Below are 17,505 nucleotides of genomic sequence, written 5' to 3' on the forward strand. Positions count from 1 at the left end.
CTGTAACTAAGGAGCGAAACGGGCCAATAGTAACCAAAACCGTAAAAAAAATTTAATAGCGATCAATCATAGCCGTGCTGCCTAAGTAAAGAACGATGTTAACACAATGTATTATTTACTAATTTTTTTTTTTAGATCAAGGCACTACGCATCGAAGTAGCTTTCATAGAAACTTCAAAAAGGGCTCATTCGATTGGAAATTGGAGTGGCTTGCGCCCTTTTTAATAGTCGAAAGTGGAAGGCCACTAACACCCCTTCCACGCTTCCAGGCCCACCTTTTCTCCAAACACATCCAATCAAAATTTTAAGATAGCAATTTTGTTCAGCGTAGTTGATTTCAAGATAGAAATTATGTTTTTGAGGAGGAAACTCCCCCATAGCCCTCAGGGCGAGGGTTGTAAGTTATGCCCTGGGGCAATATGCGGTTTTTATAGAAAGCGTTGTCGTAGAAACTTCAAAAAAGGCTCATTTGATTGGAAATTCAAAGGGCTAGTGCCTTTTTAATAGTGGAAAGTGATTGAGGGCAACTAACCCCTCTCTCACGCCCACCTTTTCCTAAAACACATCCAATCAAAATTTTGAGATAGCCATTTTGTTCAACGTAGTTGAAATTTCTGGAAATTAGTTCTTAGAGGATGACAGCCCCCCCCCCCAGCCCTCAACGCAAGAGGTGTAAGTTATGCCCTAGGGGCATATAAAGTTCTTATAGAAAGCGTTGCCATAGAAACTTCAAAAATTGCTCATTCGATTGGAAATTAAAATGGCTAGTGCCCTTTTTAGTAGTCGAAAGTGATTGGAAGGCAACTAACACCCCTTCCACGCCCACCATTTTCTCAAACACATCCAATCAAAATTTTGAGATAGCCATTTTGTTTAACGCAAATGAAAGTTCTGAAAATTATGCCTTTGAGCAGGACACTCCCCCACAGTCTTCAGGGCAAGGGTTACAATTTTTGTCCTGGGGTTAAGTTTTATTGAAATCTTTGTTGTGGAAACTTGAAAAAGGGTTCATTTGATTGGAAATTCAAAGGGCTAGTGTCCATTTTAATAGTCGAAAGCGAATGGAGAGTAATTAACCCCCCTTTCACGCCCGCGATTTCCCCAAACACATTCAATCAAAGTTTAGAAATAGCTATTTTGTTCAAAGTAGTTGAAAGTTCTGGAAATTATGTATTTGAGGATGACAAACCCCCCAGAGCCCCCAGGGCAAAGGTTGTAAGTTATGCCCTGGGGGCATATAAGGTTCTTATAGATAGCTTTGTCGTAGAAACTTCAAAAGGGGCTCATTCGATTGGAAATTGGAATGGCTAGTGCCCTTTTTAATAGTCGAAAGTGATTGGAAGGCAACTAACACCCCTTCCACGCCCACCAATTCCCCAAACAGATCCAATCAAAATTTTGAGATAGCCATTTTGTTCAGCGTAGTTGATTTCCAGATAGAAATTACATTTTGAGGAGGACATTCCCCCCACAGTCCTCAGGGCAAGGGCTCTAAGTTATGCCCAGAGGAAATTTAAGGTTTTTACAGAAAACTGTGTCGTAGAAACTTCAAAAAGGGCTCATTTGACTGAAAATTCAAAGGGCTAGTGCCCTTTCTAATAGCCGAAAGTGATTTGAGGGCAACTAACCCCCCTCTCACGCCCACCTTTTCCCTAGCCACATCGAATCAACATTTTTAGATAGCCATTTTGTTCAACGTAGTTGAAAGTTCTGGAAATTAGGTCTTTGAGGATGACAACTCCCCCCCCCAGAGCCCTCAGGGCAAGGGTTGTAAGTTATGCCCTGGGGGTATATTAGGTTTTTTTTATAATGTGTTATCGTAGAAACTTGAAAAAGGGCTCATTTGATCGGAAATTGAAAGGACTAGTGCCCTTTTTAAAAGTCAAAAGTGATTGGAAGGCAACTGAGATCCCTTCCACGCTTACCATTTATCCAGACACCTGGAAGGCTTGATATTTTCAAGGAGGCACACTTGTGCCTCTATAAAGAGGCGACCCACCACAATTTTAAGCGATTTCAGGTCCTAGAGGTCGCAGAGAGACGGCGGTAATCGCATTTTGTAGCGCAAGCTCAAACTAAGAAACTTGCAAAATTTCATCCTCCTCCGATTTTATCTTCATGGGGTAAATTGGGCCGGAAGTTTCAACCCTCCCACCACAGCCCCCCGTTAACGTTGTCCGATTGGGCTGAAATTTAGAGATTAAGCTTTCCTACGGCCCGGGAGCTTATCCTCGAAATTTCAGCTCAATCCGATCACTCCTTCCCTGTTTTCAAAAAAACAAATAGAGCCACTTAAAATTCATCATCATTTCTTTTTTTTCTTAGCCACGCCTACAGGCCACAGTTGGCAACTGATCTGAGTGAATGAGGACTCATTCAAAGCAGAATTCGACCTGTTAGGGCCTTTTGATATTTTCAGACCGAAAAAATTATCCCCCGAATTTACATTTACGAAAAACCTCGTTTTCCTATAACAGCCCATGTTAATTTTTCCCACCACATCCCCCCTTTAACGTTGTCTGATCGGGCTGAAATTTAGAGGATAAGCTTTCCTGGGGCCTGGGAACTTATTCTCGAAATTTCAGCTCAATCTGATCACTCCTTCCCTGTTTTCCAAAAACCAAATATCAAGTTTTGTGGGAATTTGCTTGCGTCGAAAATAGCTTCCATTTACTAAAAATCAATTACAATTGTGTCTCTTTAGTCTAGCGGTTGATACTCCAGACTGTCAGGCGGAAAACACGGGTTCGATTCACCGTCAGAGCAAATTTTTTATATACTGGATTTAAACTTTAAAAAAGAAACTCAGTTTCTTTTTTAAATTATTTGAAAAAAATTACGTTTTCTAAAGAGTTAAAGAGGCTGAGTTACAAGGTCGACTCTTAAAACGTACAGGGATTAGGAGGCACAGTTGGGGGGCTGTTACAGAGGCTGAGTCACAAGTTCGAACCTTAAAACGTACAGGGATTAGGAGGTGCAGTTGGGGGGCTGCCGCCCCCCAAAACCCCCCGCTTCTGTATATGAAAGGGGCTGTGCCCTCCTCAAAGCCTCGCTCTTTACGCTAAAGTTTGACTTTCTAACACTTTTAGTCTCGTTTCAGGCTCTAATGGTCTCCAAAAGCAACAAACTTGTAAAACAATCTGTTTTTCTGAAAACAATTGCCCACATTTGTTTTTCTAAAGACAACAAAAACAATCGTCCATGATCTGCCGCGGTTAGGGAGCGAAGGTCTTCAACTGATCGATCTTGAAAAAACCAAAATTTGTGCAGACACAGAAGCTCTAGTCGAGTACAATAGACTTCGACAAAAATACCGTCCCCATCTTCCTCAATTCACAATCGTTAAGCCCTTCAAAGTTTCCAAAGTTCCCGAGGCGAAAAAGCATCCATTAAAACGGGATACGACCACAACTATTGGCACAGATAAACCGCCTAAAAAGTCCAAATCATCTGCACTCAAACATAATCGAAGGTCTGGCTCAGCTTCTGGTGTGAAAGCGGAACCCACAAACGCTCACAGTAAGAAAAAAGCCAACACCAATAGACTAAACACTGAAAAAGTCAAAAGCTTGATACCCCCCAAAAAAACGCGCATTGAAACAGCTGTCAATCAAGAATATCGCAGTGGCATAGGCCCAGGTCGACAAGGCCTCATAAACACAGACGGCTCAGCGTGTTATGCAAATGCAGCAATGCAGTGCCTTTTTGCCATGCAACGCAATCTGTTTGACGTACTCTCTTTAATGCATGGGCCCCTTGCAGAAGAACTGAAACGCTTGGCAACCAGTTCACTGAAAACGTACGAAACAATGGACGCTGTTCGTAGACTCCTACCGCCGCACTACAACTACCAAAGCAGAGATCAGCAATCATTGTGCGAATTTTAGTTTCATCTATTCCAACAGCTCGACGCAGGAAATCGAGCCAATGACGTGAGCGCCTTGCGATCTCTCTACCAATACAAAATCCATCGATTCAGTGTATGTAGCACATGTCACTGGTCTAGAACCTCAGTACATCTCGAAGGCACTCCCAACTGTCCCTTCCCAATCCCAGGTGTACTCAATCCAAACGAGCCCGCAATCAACGAAGTTATCGACAACAGCGATATATCTTTCAATTCGGTTCTAATCCTGAAATAGCCTGGTGAAACATGTCCCAACGATCACGTCACCAAACTGAGAACATATTTCACTGAAACTCCCGAATTTTTAGCTCTAAATTTGGACAGGCGAATACTTAGACACAAGATCACGCGCCGCGTTGTTGACTTTGATCCGGAAAAAATTATTCTGAATTGAACAGAAGACGTGGACCTCACGCATGGTAACATCTACAACCTCAGTACAATGTTGCCAATACATTATTGTGCAATTGCCATTGCTATTCATTCATGCTCCAGCTTTGGAAACCACGGCCACTACTATGTGTACCGCAGAACACTGGAAGGCGCATGGTGTAAATGCAACGACTCTGAAGTTCGAGTAATCGAAAATGCTTCAGAAATAGACTTTTCAGGTATGACATTCATGGTACTCCAAAAATTATAGTTCAGTAATTAACAACACTTTTAGTCTCGTTTCAGGCTCTAATGGTCTCCAAAAGCAACAAACTTGTAAAACAATCTGTTTTTCTGAAAACAATTGCCCACATTTGTTTTTCTAAAGACAACAAAAACAATCGTCCATGATCTGCCGCGGTTTGGAAGTATATGAATTATTCCAGTATTCCACATTTTGGAAGTCTTCTCTTCATGCATAAATTATTTGAAATAAACTACGTTTTCTAAAGAGTTAAAGAGGCTGAGTTACAAGGTCAACCCTTAAAACGTACAGGGATTAGGAGGCACAGTTGGGGGGCTGTTAAAGAGGCTGAGTCACAATTTCGAACCTTAAAACGTACAGGGATTAGGAGGCACCCTGTACGACGTGATTTGAGTATTCAGGAATTAAAAGCCTTAACACAAGAATGTTCAAGAGCGGGGAGTTTGGGGGCGGCAGCCCCCAACTTTAACTCCTGACACGATCAGCTAACAGTTAGTCAAGCAATAATAAGTAATAAACTGTACAAAAACGTGCAGAAATTATTTGAAAAAAACTACGTTTTCTAAAGAGTTAAAGAGGCTGAGTTACAAGGTCGAACCTTAAAACGTACCGGGATTAGGAGGCACAGTTGGCGGGCTGCCGCCCCCCCCCCACTTTCGCAGCCTTTAAATAAAAAAAAAAGTTTTTTAAACTGAAAGTAAGGAGCGACATTAAATCTTAAAACGAACAGAAATTATTCCGTATATGAAAGAGGCCCTCCTCAACGCCTCGCTCTTTCCGCTAAAGTTTTTATTGTTTAAAAAAAAGAGTTGTGAGAAAGTCAAACTTTAGCGTAAAGAGCGAGGCGTTGAGGAGGGCACAGCCTCTTTCATATACGGAATAATTTCTGTTCGTTTTAAGATTTAATGTCGCTCCTTACTTTCAGTTTAAAAAACTTTTTTTTTATTTCAAGGCTGCGAAAGCGGGGGTTTGGGGGCGGCAGCCCCTCAACTGTGCCTCCTAATCCCTGTACGTTTTAAGGTTCGACCTTGTAACTCAGCCTCTTTAACTCTTTAGAAAACGTAGTTTTTTTCAAATAATTATAGTAAAGAGCAATGTGGGTACAATATATAATTTATTTTCTTTTTTTTTTGTTTAGACTACGGCTCTTCGTATCGAAGGAGTTGTCGTAGAAACCTCGAAAAGTCTCATTCGATTGAAAATAGAAAGGGCTGGTGCCCTTGTTAATAGTTGAAAGTTATTGAAGGGCAATTAATCCCCCTACCACGCCCACCCTCCCATTTTCCCATTATGTTTAAAAATTAAATATTGCCTTAAGATTAAATCAAAATGCACTGTGTTGATGCTAATTCCCAATAAGGCATCTCAGCACTATCCCAAGAACGACTGAGGGTGTTATGCTCAAACTTCCGGGGCTACTTCTGCTCTTTGAATTCAACCAAATCAAAATAGCTTAAGTATATCCAAGCTATCAAAGAAAGTAAACAGATTTTTTTGCGATTGGTACCAAGTTTTCTATTTCAGGTCAACTAGAGGAGGTATGAAATTAAGTTAAACACTACTATTTGTGTCGAACATTTTTAAAAGGGTGTTTGTTGTTAAAAATTGCTGAAAAATTTTCTCCAGCATACAAATACCAGGCCAAACTATATAGTCTTAAAAATCGACATACAACGAACTTAAAAATATCAACATAAAACGAACAGAAATTAATTAAAAACACTGTTTCCACAAAATAAGTTTTTCAAAGAAAAGTAAAGAATTCCATTAAACCAAATATGAGAAAAAATAAAATCAAATAATCTACCAAGCGTGAAACTACCACAAATAAGCATCGATAAATAAATGAAACCCAAAACGAACAAAAATTATAATAAATAACCAAGTCAAACTCAAAACGAGCAGAAATTACCATGAGTTGGGCTCAAAACCCCTATGCCTTCCCAAGGCCAGAACATAAATTTGCACTTTACTGAAAAAAGTAGAAATGAATGTGCATTGTCAGTTTAATATACATATACTGTATTTATTAATCAAAATGCTGATATTATCTGATTTATTAAAGTTATAAAAGTAAAAACATTTATTTTTTTTCAGTAAAGCGCAAATTTTCTGGCCTTGGAAAGGCATAGGGATTTTGAGCCCTACTCATGTTAGTTTCTGCTCGTTTCTACGACAACGGTTTCTATAAGAACTTTATATGCCCCCTGGGCATAACTTACAACCCTTACCATCCTCAAAGACCTAATTTCCAGAACTTTGAACTACGTTTAACAAAATTGCTATCTCAAAATTTTGATTGTATATTTTGGCGAAAACGTGGGCGTGACAGGGGTGTTAGTTACCCTCCAATCACTTTTGACTATTAAAAAGGGCACTAGCCCTTTAAGTTTCCAATCGACTGAGCCCTTTTTGAAGTTTCTAGGACAAAGCTTTCTATAAAATCCTTATATGCCCAGAGGGTATAACTTACAACCCTTGCCCTGAGGGTTGTGGGGGGAGTGTCCTCCTCAAAAAATAATCTCTATCTGGAAATCCACAACGCTGAATTAAATTGCAATCTCAAAATTTTGATTGAATATGTTTGGGGAAATGGTGGGAGTGGAAGGGGAGTTAGTTGCCTTCCAATCACTTTCGACTATTAAAAAGGGCATTAGCCATTCCAATTTCCAATTGAATGAGCCCTTTTCGAAGTTTCTACGACAACTCCTTCGATACGAAGTGCCCTAGTATGGAAAAATAAATAATACATTGTGCCAACATCGTTCTTTACTTAGGCTGCATATGATAATTTCTGTTTGTTTTAAGTTTAATGCTACTGCTTACTTTACGATGAAAAGACCTGTTGTTTTTAATTATTTTCTGACCATTTTTTTGTCATACCAGGAAGTATTTCGCCCGCGTGAAATTTCCTCTGGAGAATTCCCCGCAGAAAATTTTCTCCCCAGTAAAAATTTCCCCGTGGAAAATCCCTTCGGCAGAAAATATCTCCTCTCAAAAATTTCTGAATTTTTCCCAGTAACAAATACTATACGTAAACAACGGGCAAATTACTTACCCTACAGGCCTTCCCCAGTGGTGGGGGGGGGGGGGTCGTGTTATTTCCAGAGGCACAGCCATTAATCCTTTCAACCATGCTGAACCGAATGACAATCTTAAAATTGTGGTAGGATGCTTGTGGGGAAAAACAGCGCATGGGAGGGAGGCGAGCTGACTTCCAATCTTTTGGGTTACCTAAACAGATCACTAAAACTTCCGATTCGAGTTCAAATGAGTCCTCTACCAATCTTTTAGGACGATGGATCCCTGGGGAAAAAAATTATTGAGCTTCTGAGCTGCAGAGAAAGTAATGCCGCACGGTTGCGCATTCGTTCCCGAAAAGTCACTTATTCCACACAAGTAAAAGTCCTTCAGACGGGAAAACCTTCAGGTCTTCGCCTAGTGGATGATGCTCAGTACTGATTTTTGTGAATAGAACTTATAACTTTCTGAAAACTTTCTTTACCTAAACTGTTACTGGCTTATTTGGAATAAGGTGAAATCCACAGGAAGTAGTTACTCCTCCTTCTTTGTACTAACCTATTATCTCTGTGCAAATACCGTCATAGGGCAACTCTTCTACAGTTGCCAAGAATTTCATATTGTCAAATTATTGTCTTTAACCTTTATCTTACCCTGCTGTGATAACCCCGAAAATCGCAAAAAAGAACTAAAATATATTATATGTTAAAAAAAAAATACTATAGGATATTTTGCACCATAGATATTTTGCCTACTTTTTGGAATATAGATAGAATATTCCCAAATTCCTTCTCTTCGTTGTTTTTTAGCATATTTCTCTTGGGCTGCTCAATTTTGTATTTTTTTGGGATTTCCTTTGGGGGTCAGGGAATTTTTCACGGGGGAAATTTTCTGAGGGGGAAATTTCCCGCGATGAGCATTCTCCGCGGAGGGGAGTAATTTTCTGGAAGAATTTTCTATAGGTAGAATCTTCCAGGAATTTTGCTGGAGGAATTTTTCAAGGGAGGGATTTTTTCGGCGGAATAGACCTAGCACCCATATTGGAGACACTAATCCCGAAGAATCACCTATCGGTTTTACACTGGGCTAATAGGGCAAAAGTAGTGCAAAGTTTTGCACGGCACCATTAGAGGACGGAAAAAACAATAAAAGCCAGAATTTATAGTAGAAATGATAAATTTAACGAAAATAAATTCTCGTAAAAAAAAACTTAACTGAAAAAAAAACATTGAAATCCAGTAGTTCTTCTTTTTAAACTAGGCTATGTGCATCATGTAACAAGAGAGCTGTGTCAAGGACCCAAATAATAATTTGAAGGAAATTATTAGGTAAGTACTAATTTATGTAAATGCAGCAAAACTACTGCAGAGATAAAAATTTGCCTAAGGTAGTTAGAAAAATCGTGTAGGACTAGGAATGCCATTCCAGTCAGAAATTTAAGGTATTGCGTTAACCAAGTACTGTTGGCAAGGACATATCAAACAGTTTGTGGTAACGAACTGTAAGTAAGGAGCGATTCAGCCCAATAGTAATTGAAACCTGAAGAAAGGAATTTTGATAACAATTAATACACCAGAAGAATTGGCTTTTTATGCTGATTATTCGTTTGTTGTTTTTTTTTACCAGGCATCCATTGTCCTAGAAGATTGGTAGAGGACTCATTCGAACTCGAATCATAAGTTTTAGTGTTCTGTTTAGGTAAACCAATAGATTGGAAGTCAGCTCGCCTTCCTCACATGTGCTGTTTTTCCCCACAAGCATCCTACCAAAATTTTAAGATAGTCATTTGGTTCAGCATGGTTGAAAGGCTCAATGGCTATGCCTCTGGAAATGACACGACCCCCCCCCCCACCCACCACTGGAGAAAGTCAGTAGGTTATGTAATTTGCCCCTTGTTTACGGATAGTTTTTGTTACTGGGAAATATGCAAAGATTTTTCGAAGGTAGGATTTTCTGCCAAGGGGATTTTCAACGGGGAAATTTTTACTGGGGAGAAAATTTCATGCAGGGGAGATATTTCCTGGCATGAAAGAAAAATGGTCAGAAAGTAATTTAAAATAAGAGGTTTTTTCATCGTAAAGTTAGCAGTAGCATTAAAACTTAAAACAGACAGAAATTATGACAGGCAGCATAAGCAAAGAACCATGTTGGAACAATGTATTATTTATTTTCCCATACTAGGGTACTTCGTATCGAAGGATTTGTCGTAGAAACTTTGAAAAGGGCTCATTCGATTGGAAATTGGAATGGCTAGTACCCTTTTTATTAGACGAAAGTGATTAGAAGGCAACTAACACCCCTTTCACGCCTACCGTTTCCCCAAACACATCCAATCAAAATTTTGAGATAGCCATTTTGTTCAACGTAGTTGAAAGTTCTGGAACTTAGGTCTTTGAGTATGACAACCCCCCTTAGGGCAAGGGTTGTGAGTTATGCCCTGGGAGCATATAGTTTTTTTTTTAGCTTTGTCGTATAAACTTGAAAAAGGACTCATTCGATTGGAAATTTCAAAGGGCTAGTGGCCTTTTTAATAGTCGAAAATGATTGGAGGGTAACTAACCACCCTCTGACGCTGACCATTTCCCAAAACACATCCAATCAAAATTTTTAGATAACCATCTTCTTCAGCATAGTTAAAAGTTTTAGAAATTAGGTCTTTGGGGATGATAACCCACTCAGAGCCCCCAAGGCAAGGGTTGTAAGTTATGCCCTGGGGGCATATAAGGTTTTTATAGATAGCGATGTTGTAGAAACTTCAAAAAGGGCTCATTCGATTGGAAATTAGAAGGGCTTGTGCCCTTTTTAATAGTCGAAAGTGATTGGAGGATAACCAACACCCCTCTCAAACCCACCATTTCCCCAAACACATCCAATCAAAATTTTAAGATAGCCATTTTGTTCGACGTGGTTACAAAGTCCGGAAATTATGTTTTTGAGGATCGCACTCCCCCCCCCCACAGCCTTCAGGGCAAGGGTTGTAAGTTATGCCCTGGGGGCATTTTTTATAGAAAGTGTTGTCGTAGAAACGTCAAAAAGGGGGCTCATTCGATTGGAAATTGAAAGGGCTTGTGCCCTTTTTAATATTCAAAAGTCATTTGAGGGCAAGTAACCCCCCTCTCACGCCCACCAGTTCCCCAAACATATCCTGTCAAAATTTTGAGATAGTCGTTTTGTTCAACGTAGTTGAAAGGTCCGGAATTTATGTCTTTAAGGATGACACTCCCCTCACAGTCCTCAGGGCAAGGGCTTTAAGTTTTTCCCTGGGGTCAAATAAGGTTTCTATAGAAATCGTTGTCGTAAAAACGTCAAAAAGGGCTCATTCAGTTGGAAGTTGAAAGGGCTAGTGCCTTTTTTAATAGTCGAAAGTGATCGGAGGGCAACCAAGCCCCCTCTCACGCCCACCGTTTCCCCAAACACATCCAATCAAAATTTTGAGATAGCAATTTTGTTCAACGTAGTTGAAAGATCTGGAAATTAGGTCTTTGAGGATGAAACCCCCCTCCATCCCTCAGGGAAAGCGTTGTAAGTTATGCCCTGGGGGTATATAAGGTTCTTATAGAAAGCGTTGTCGTACAAACTTCATAAGGGCTCATTCGATTAAAAATTGAAAGGGCTAGTGCTTTTTTTAATAGTTGAAAGTGATTGGAGAGCAACTAACGCCCCTCTCACGCATAATATTTCCCCAAACAAATCCAATCAAATTTTGAGATAGCCGTAGGGCAAGGGTTTTAATTTATGCCCTGGGGGCATATAAGGTGTTTATAGAAAACGTTCAAGTTCTTTATTAATCAATAAAAAATGTTTTGACAAAACTATCAAATTAATGACACACATTGAGAATCCCACAGTCAAAAAGGGCTCATTCGATCGGAAATTGAAAGGGCTAGTGCCCTTTTTAATATTCGAAAGTCATTGGAAGGCTTGACATTTTTATAGTAAAGAGCGATTTGGGTACAATGTATTTTTTTTTTTTTTTTCGGTTTAGACCAGGGCACTTCGTATCGAAGGAGTCGTACAAACTTTGAAAAGGGCTCATTCGATTGAAGATAGAAAGGGCTAGTGCCATTTTTAACAGTTAAAAGTGATTGAAGGGCAACTAATCCCCATCCCATGCCCACCCTCCCATTTGCCCATTATGTTTAAAAACTAAATGTTGCCTAAAGATTAAATCAAAATGCACAGTGTTAATGCTAATTCCCAATAAGGTATCTCAGCAGTATCCCAAGAACGACTGAGGGTAGACCTACAGAATTCAGATCGTGATAATCTTAAGCTAATCCTTAAAATCTATTCGCAAGTTGAAAAAATCTGATTTTCAGAAGATCACCTCGAACGAAAGCAAAATATGAAATAATTTGAAAAAAAAAGATTTGTAAAGGAGCGTAATAATATCATGTGAACTAACGGCGGCTCAATGACTTCTACCCACAAGAAAAAAGATATTTATAGGTATTTGCTTTTCGCTTAACACACACATTCCATTTTTTTTTCAATAAAAAAATAACGTTTACTTAGCATAGAGCTCAGTCTTCTCAGGGGCGGATCCGTGATTTTTTTAGGGGGGGGGATAAGTTGATCCGATAACTAACGTTAGGAGCAAGTTTAGTTGACGCAAACTTGCGTTAATTAAGTAAATTACACTACTTTAGACTACGTTAGGGAGGAGGGCTCCTTCCTCACCCTTGCCCCTCTGGATCCACCACTGAGTATTCCCCGTGTGTTTTTTCTTCTTCCCTCGGCCGCTTTGTATGGATATTATTTGAAAAAAACTACGTTTTCTAAAGAGTTAAAGAGGCTGAGTTACAAGGTCGAACCTTAAAACGTACAGGGATTAGGAGGCACAGTTGGGAGCTGCCGCCCCCAAACCCCCGCTTTCGCAGCCTTTAAATAAAAAAAAATTTAAACTGAAAGTAAGGAGCGACATTAAATCTTAAAACGAACAGAAATTATTCCGTATATGAAAGAGGCTGTGCCCTCCTCAACGCCTCGCTCTTTACGCTAAAGTTTTTATTGTTTAAAAAAAGAGTTGTGAGAAAGTCAAACTTTAGCGTAAAGAGCGAGGCGTTGAGGAGGGCACAGCCTCTTTCATATACGGAATAATTTCTGTTCGTTTTAAGATTTAATGTCGCTCCTTACTTTCAGTTTAAATTTTTTTTTTATTTAAAGGCTGCGAAAGCGGGGGTTTGGGGGCGGCAGCCCCCCAACTGTGCCTCCTAATCCCTGTACGTTTTAAGGTTCGACCTTGTAACTCAGCCTCTTTAACTCTTTAGAAAACGTAGTTTTTTTCAAATAATTTCTGCACGTTTTTGTACAGTTTATTACTTATTATTGCTTGACTAACTGTTAGCTGATCGTGTCAGGAGTTAAAGTTGGGGGGCTGCCGCCCCCAAACCCCCGCTCTTGAACATTCTTGTGTTCAAGGCTTTTAATTCCTGAATACTCAAATCACGTCGTACAGGGTGCCTCCTAATCCCTGTACGTTTTAAGGTTCGAACTTGTGACTCAGCCTCTTTAACAGCCCCCCAACTGTGCCTCCTAATCCCTGTACGTTTTAAGGGTCGACCTTGTAACTCAGCCTCTTTAACTCTTTAGAAAACGTAATTTTTTTCAAATAATTTAAAAAAGAAACTGAGTTTCTTTTCAAAGTATATAAAAAAGTTGCTCTGATGGTGAATCGAACCCGAGTTTTCCGCCTGAAAGTCTAAAGTCTCAGCCGCTGGACTATACAAACACAATAGTAATTGTTGTTTAGCAAATAGAAGGTATTTTCGACGCAAGCAAATTCCCAAAAATCTTGATATGTGGTTTTTGGAAAACAGGGAAGGAGTGATCAGATTGAGCTGAAATTTCGACGATAAGCTCCCAGGCCCCAGGAAAGCTTATCCTCTAAATTTCAGCCCGATCAGACAACGTTAAAGGGGGGTTGTGGAGGGAAAAATTAACATGGGCTAATATAGGAAAACAAGGTTTTTTATAAATGTAAATTCGAAGGATAATATTTTCTGTCTGAAAATATCAAAATGCCCTAACAGGTCAAATTCTGCTTCGACTGAGCCCTCATTCACCTGGATTCGTTGCCACCTGTGGCCTGTAGGCGTGGCTAACAAAAAAAAAAAGAGATGAACTTTAAGTGGCTATATTTGGTTTTTTGAAAACAGGGAAGGAGTGATCGGATTGAGCTGAAATTTCGAGGATAAGCTCCCGGGCCCGAGGAAAGCTTAACCTCTAAATTTCAGCCAAATCGGACACCGTTAAAGGGGGGCTGTGGTAGGAGGGTCCAAACTTCCGGCCCAGTTTACCCCATGAAGATAAAGTCGGAGGAAGATGAAATTTTGCAGGTTTCTTAGTTTGAGCTTGGGCTACAAAATGCAATTACCGCCGTCTCTCTGCGACCTCTAGGACCTGAAATCGCTTAACATTGTGGTGGGTCGCCTCTTTATAGAGGCACAAGTGTGCCTCCTTGAAAGTGGTCACAGAAAGTTTGAAAGGAGCTCATACGTTTCAAATTACAATTCGATTCGAAGAAAACACATAGCCAAAGAGAAAAGAATTTCGTTCGACTCCGATTCAATGCCATTTTCAAGGATAATAATTGCTGCACTATTGTAATTACGTTTCAACTCCCCCCACTTCATTTCCTGAAATAGCTCTAGGTTATATGTAAGAGTTTTTTTGATTTTGTTAGTTTGCATGATTTTGTGCGCTGATTTTTCGCCAAAATTTGGTCAGGATACTAAATAACGCCAATGTTTTTTTTACTTGTTATTATTTTGCATTTGAAAAATAGTAAATTCTCTGTTACAACGTATTGCTAGCAATCTTTCAAGCCCTGGTAAAAGTAGGAAAGGACTAGAGGTAGAAATTTAAAACACCTTATGAGATCCTCATTTGGGTGTTTATTTACAACTACTACCACAAATAAACCGTGTAATGGCAATACTTTTCATATATTATGCATACCTTAATTACTTAGTCTCGATAACAATTATGCATTTTTGTATTTAAGTTCCGTTATATTTACATCTACATTTACGTACTTATATTTACATACGCTAATTACTTCCTTTCTGTAAAAGCAAAGTGGAGTTGGATGGAAATACCATAGCCCCCGAAAAAATTATCCAAAAGCGAGCGTAAAGTGACCTTTCAAACAAGATGGAAAACCTCCCATCCTCTAGCCGGCCAGTCGTTTCCAAGGACAAATCTTTAGCTTAGCCCATTAACAAAGTGTTTTCATTGAAAATTCTTTATTTTACATTGGAACCAAACCCCCCCCCCCTTTGTATCGAAAAAAACTGTCAGAGGAAAATGAAAACAAATTACAACACCCAAATAACGAATAAAATTTCTTTACTTGATTTGGTAATCTTGATGCAAGATTCAGTTCTGAACAAACTACAGTAATAACAAAACTCTTCCTTTATTCTTACCACATTAGTTCTGTCTAATTAATTCTTACATTTTCAATTAATCTTTTTACACCCCAGTATCACCACCCCCACTTAATGCCTAGATATAGTCACACGCCTTATCCAGAAGTTTGCTAATTTGTTGGATTTTTTTTTCAAATTAGAATTTTGAACCAACTCTCAAAAAAATAGTACAAAATAGTTTGCAAACCAGCACAATTAGCCAAGTTTTTTGTATAGCATAGGGGCAGAATTCAAGCGTCAGGGTGGGTGGGGGAGGGGACGGATGCAATTAATCCCACAGTCAAAAAGGGCTCATTGGATCGGAAATTGAAAGGGCTAGTGCCCTTTTTAATATTCGAAAGTCTTTGGAAGGCTTGACATTTTTATAGTAAAGAGCGATTTGGGTACAATGTTTTATTTTTTTTTTTTTTGGTTTAGACCAGGCCACTTCGTATCGGGAGGGCTCCATCCTCACCCTTGCCCCTGTGGATCCGCCACCAAGTATTCCCCGTGTGTTTTTTTCCTTTTTCCTCGGCCGCTTTGTATGGACAGAGTGGTCGCAGAAAGTTTGGAAGGGGCTCATACATTTCAAATTACAATTCATTTCGAAGAAAACACATAGCCAAAGAGAAAAGAATTTCGTTCGGCTCCGATTCAATGCCCTTTTCAAGGATAATAATTGCTAAAAATAGCAATTATTATAAATAGTAAATTTTAAAAAGTTTTTTTGTATAGTATAGGGCAGAATTCAAGCGTCAGGGTGGGTAAGGGGGGGACGTATGCAATTAATCCCACAATCAAAAAGGGCTCATTCGATCAAATAGTAAAAAACAAGGGCTAGTGCCCTTGTTAAAAATAGTAAATTCTCTGTTACAACGTATTACTACCAATCTTTCAAGCTCTGGTAAAAATAGGAAAGGACTAGAGGTAGAAATTTAAAACACCTTATGAGATCCTCATTTGGGTGTTTATTTACAACTACTACCATAAATAAACCGTGTAATGGCAATACTTTTCATATATTCTGCATACCTTAATTACTTAGTCTTGATAACAATTATGCATTTTTGTATTTAAGATCCGCTATATTTACATCCACATTTACGTACTTATATTTACATACGCTAATTACTTCCTTTCTGTAAAAGCAAAGTGGAGTTGGAAGACTGGGTCATGGATATGACTAGATATTAGAAAATATCCCAATTTTTTGTATAACATAGGGCAGAATTCAAGCGTCAGGGTGGGTGGGGGGGGGGGGACGGATGCAATTAAACTAAAATCAAATATAGAAATTGCTTAAGTCGAGTATTGAAAAGAGTGAACAATGATTTTTGTTGTTGTCGCAGCTAGTTTAGAAGTAAATACTACGTCAAAATTGTCTTTAGCTAATTTTGCGCTTCCTATCTCATCCACCTTAAAAATATAATGGTTCAAACAAAAATATGTAATTTATCGTTGTATAGCCTAGACCTAATGTTAAAAACATAGCTTTTTCGCAGTTATTGCCCCTTCTTCCCCCAAAATACGGTGTCAAATTTCACTTTAGCTACTTACCAATAAAAAACAAATTACTTCTTGTAGATAATCCTTTCAACAGCCCAAACGCATTCAAATGTGCATATAAACTTAGAACAACCAAATAAGCACTGATTACAGCGAAAGGTAGTTACAATTTCAGTAAAGAAAACTTGGCAAGGAAAGAAAGTCTATATTTTTCTGGTTCTTACTACCTACGGGCAATACCGAATAAACCTATATTTGTAATTAAGGAGAATACGATTCAATTATTTTACTTTATTCCGCACTCCTGATGAGATAAGCATATCGTTTATCCTTAGAGAAGTACATTGATGAGATCAGTCGATAATTGATCTGCCTCTTTAAATGATCTGATTAAATCAGACGTCAAGTATTTGACGTAAGCCAGTCAATAATTTTTTTTCTCTCCAGTGCTTGATAGGCATAGGCTTTTAATTAATAGTATGCTTATCAGAAAGCCTCAAGTATACGGTTTCCAAAACAAACGAAAAGAAATCAAGGGAGATGCGACAGCTTAAACTTAAAGGGTGCCCATGTAAGGATGAAGAAAAAGAGACTTAGGCCCTATCCCCGAAAACTCAAGATTTTTACAATTTCTAGCTTTTTGGGCTTTTCATGAGGCAAGACAACAGATTCTCATTGGCTTAAGCTACTTTGGAGGCTGGCTTGCTTTCAGCAGGATAGTATGTGGATTCGCTTGAACTTCGACGGACCCAGAGCAACAGTCAAGCAGACTTACCACAAGAAAGTTAAACCACTGTTTTTTTTTGTTTTTTTTTTCGTCAAGACCGTAGCAGGCTTCAAAGTTTAAATAGCGAAGAATCCCCATGATGAAACTTTGAACCTCACTAGTGCCAGAACTTTAAAGGCCGAAGACATTCTTAAAAAAGTCAAGTTGGGAGAGGGTCATGTGGTAGCTTTCACTTATCAGGGAAGCTACCACAAAGGTTACTATTCTTTTGTGTATACATCGTTATATTCTAAAC

At 39.1% G+C, this 17,505-nt stretch overlaps 1 protein-coding gene across 1 annotated transcript in view; it reads right to left on the bottom strand.

Annotated features, from left to right (window-relative positions):
• LOC148949371 (uncharacterized) overlaps positions 1 to 16,634 on the bottom strand; it is a 196,019-nt gene extending 179,385 nt beyond the window's left edge. Inside the window, exon 1 of the mRNA XM_089092936.1 lies at positions 16,535 to 16,634. The gene's annotated coding sequence lies outside the window, so the exon portion shown is untranslated. The remainder of the gene's footprint in view (positions 1 to 16,534) is intronic.
• Between the last annotated feature and the right edge of the window lie 871 nt (positions 16,635 to 17,505).

The sequence above is a fragment of the Artemia sp. Qi Xiang Cuo genome, chromosome 8, assembly GCF_049724085.1.
Source record: "Artemia sp. Qi Xiang Cuo chromosome 8, ASM4972408v1, whole genome shotgun sequence".
NCBI classification, from domain to species: Eukaryota; Metazoa; Arthropoda; class Branchiopoda; order Anostraca; family Artemiidae; genus Artemia; species Artemia sp. Qi Xiang Cuo.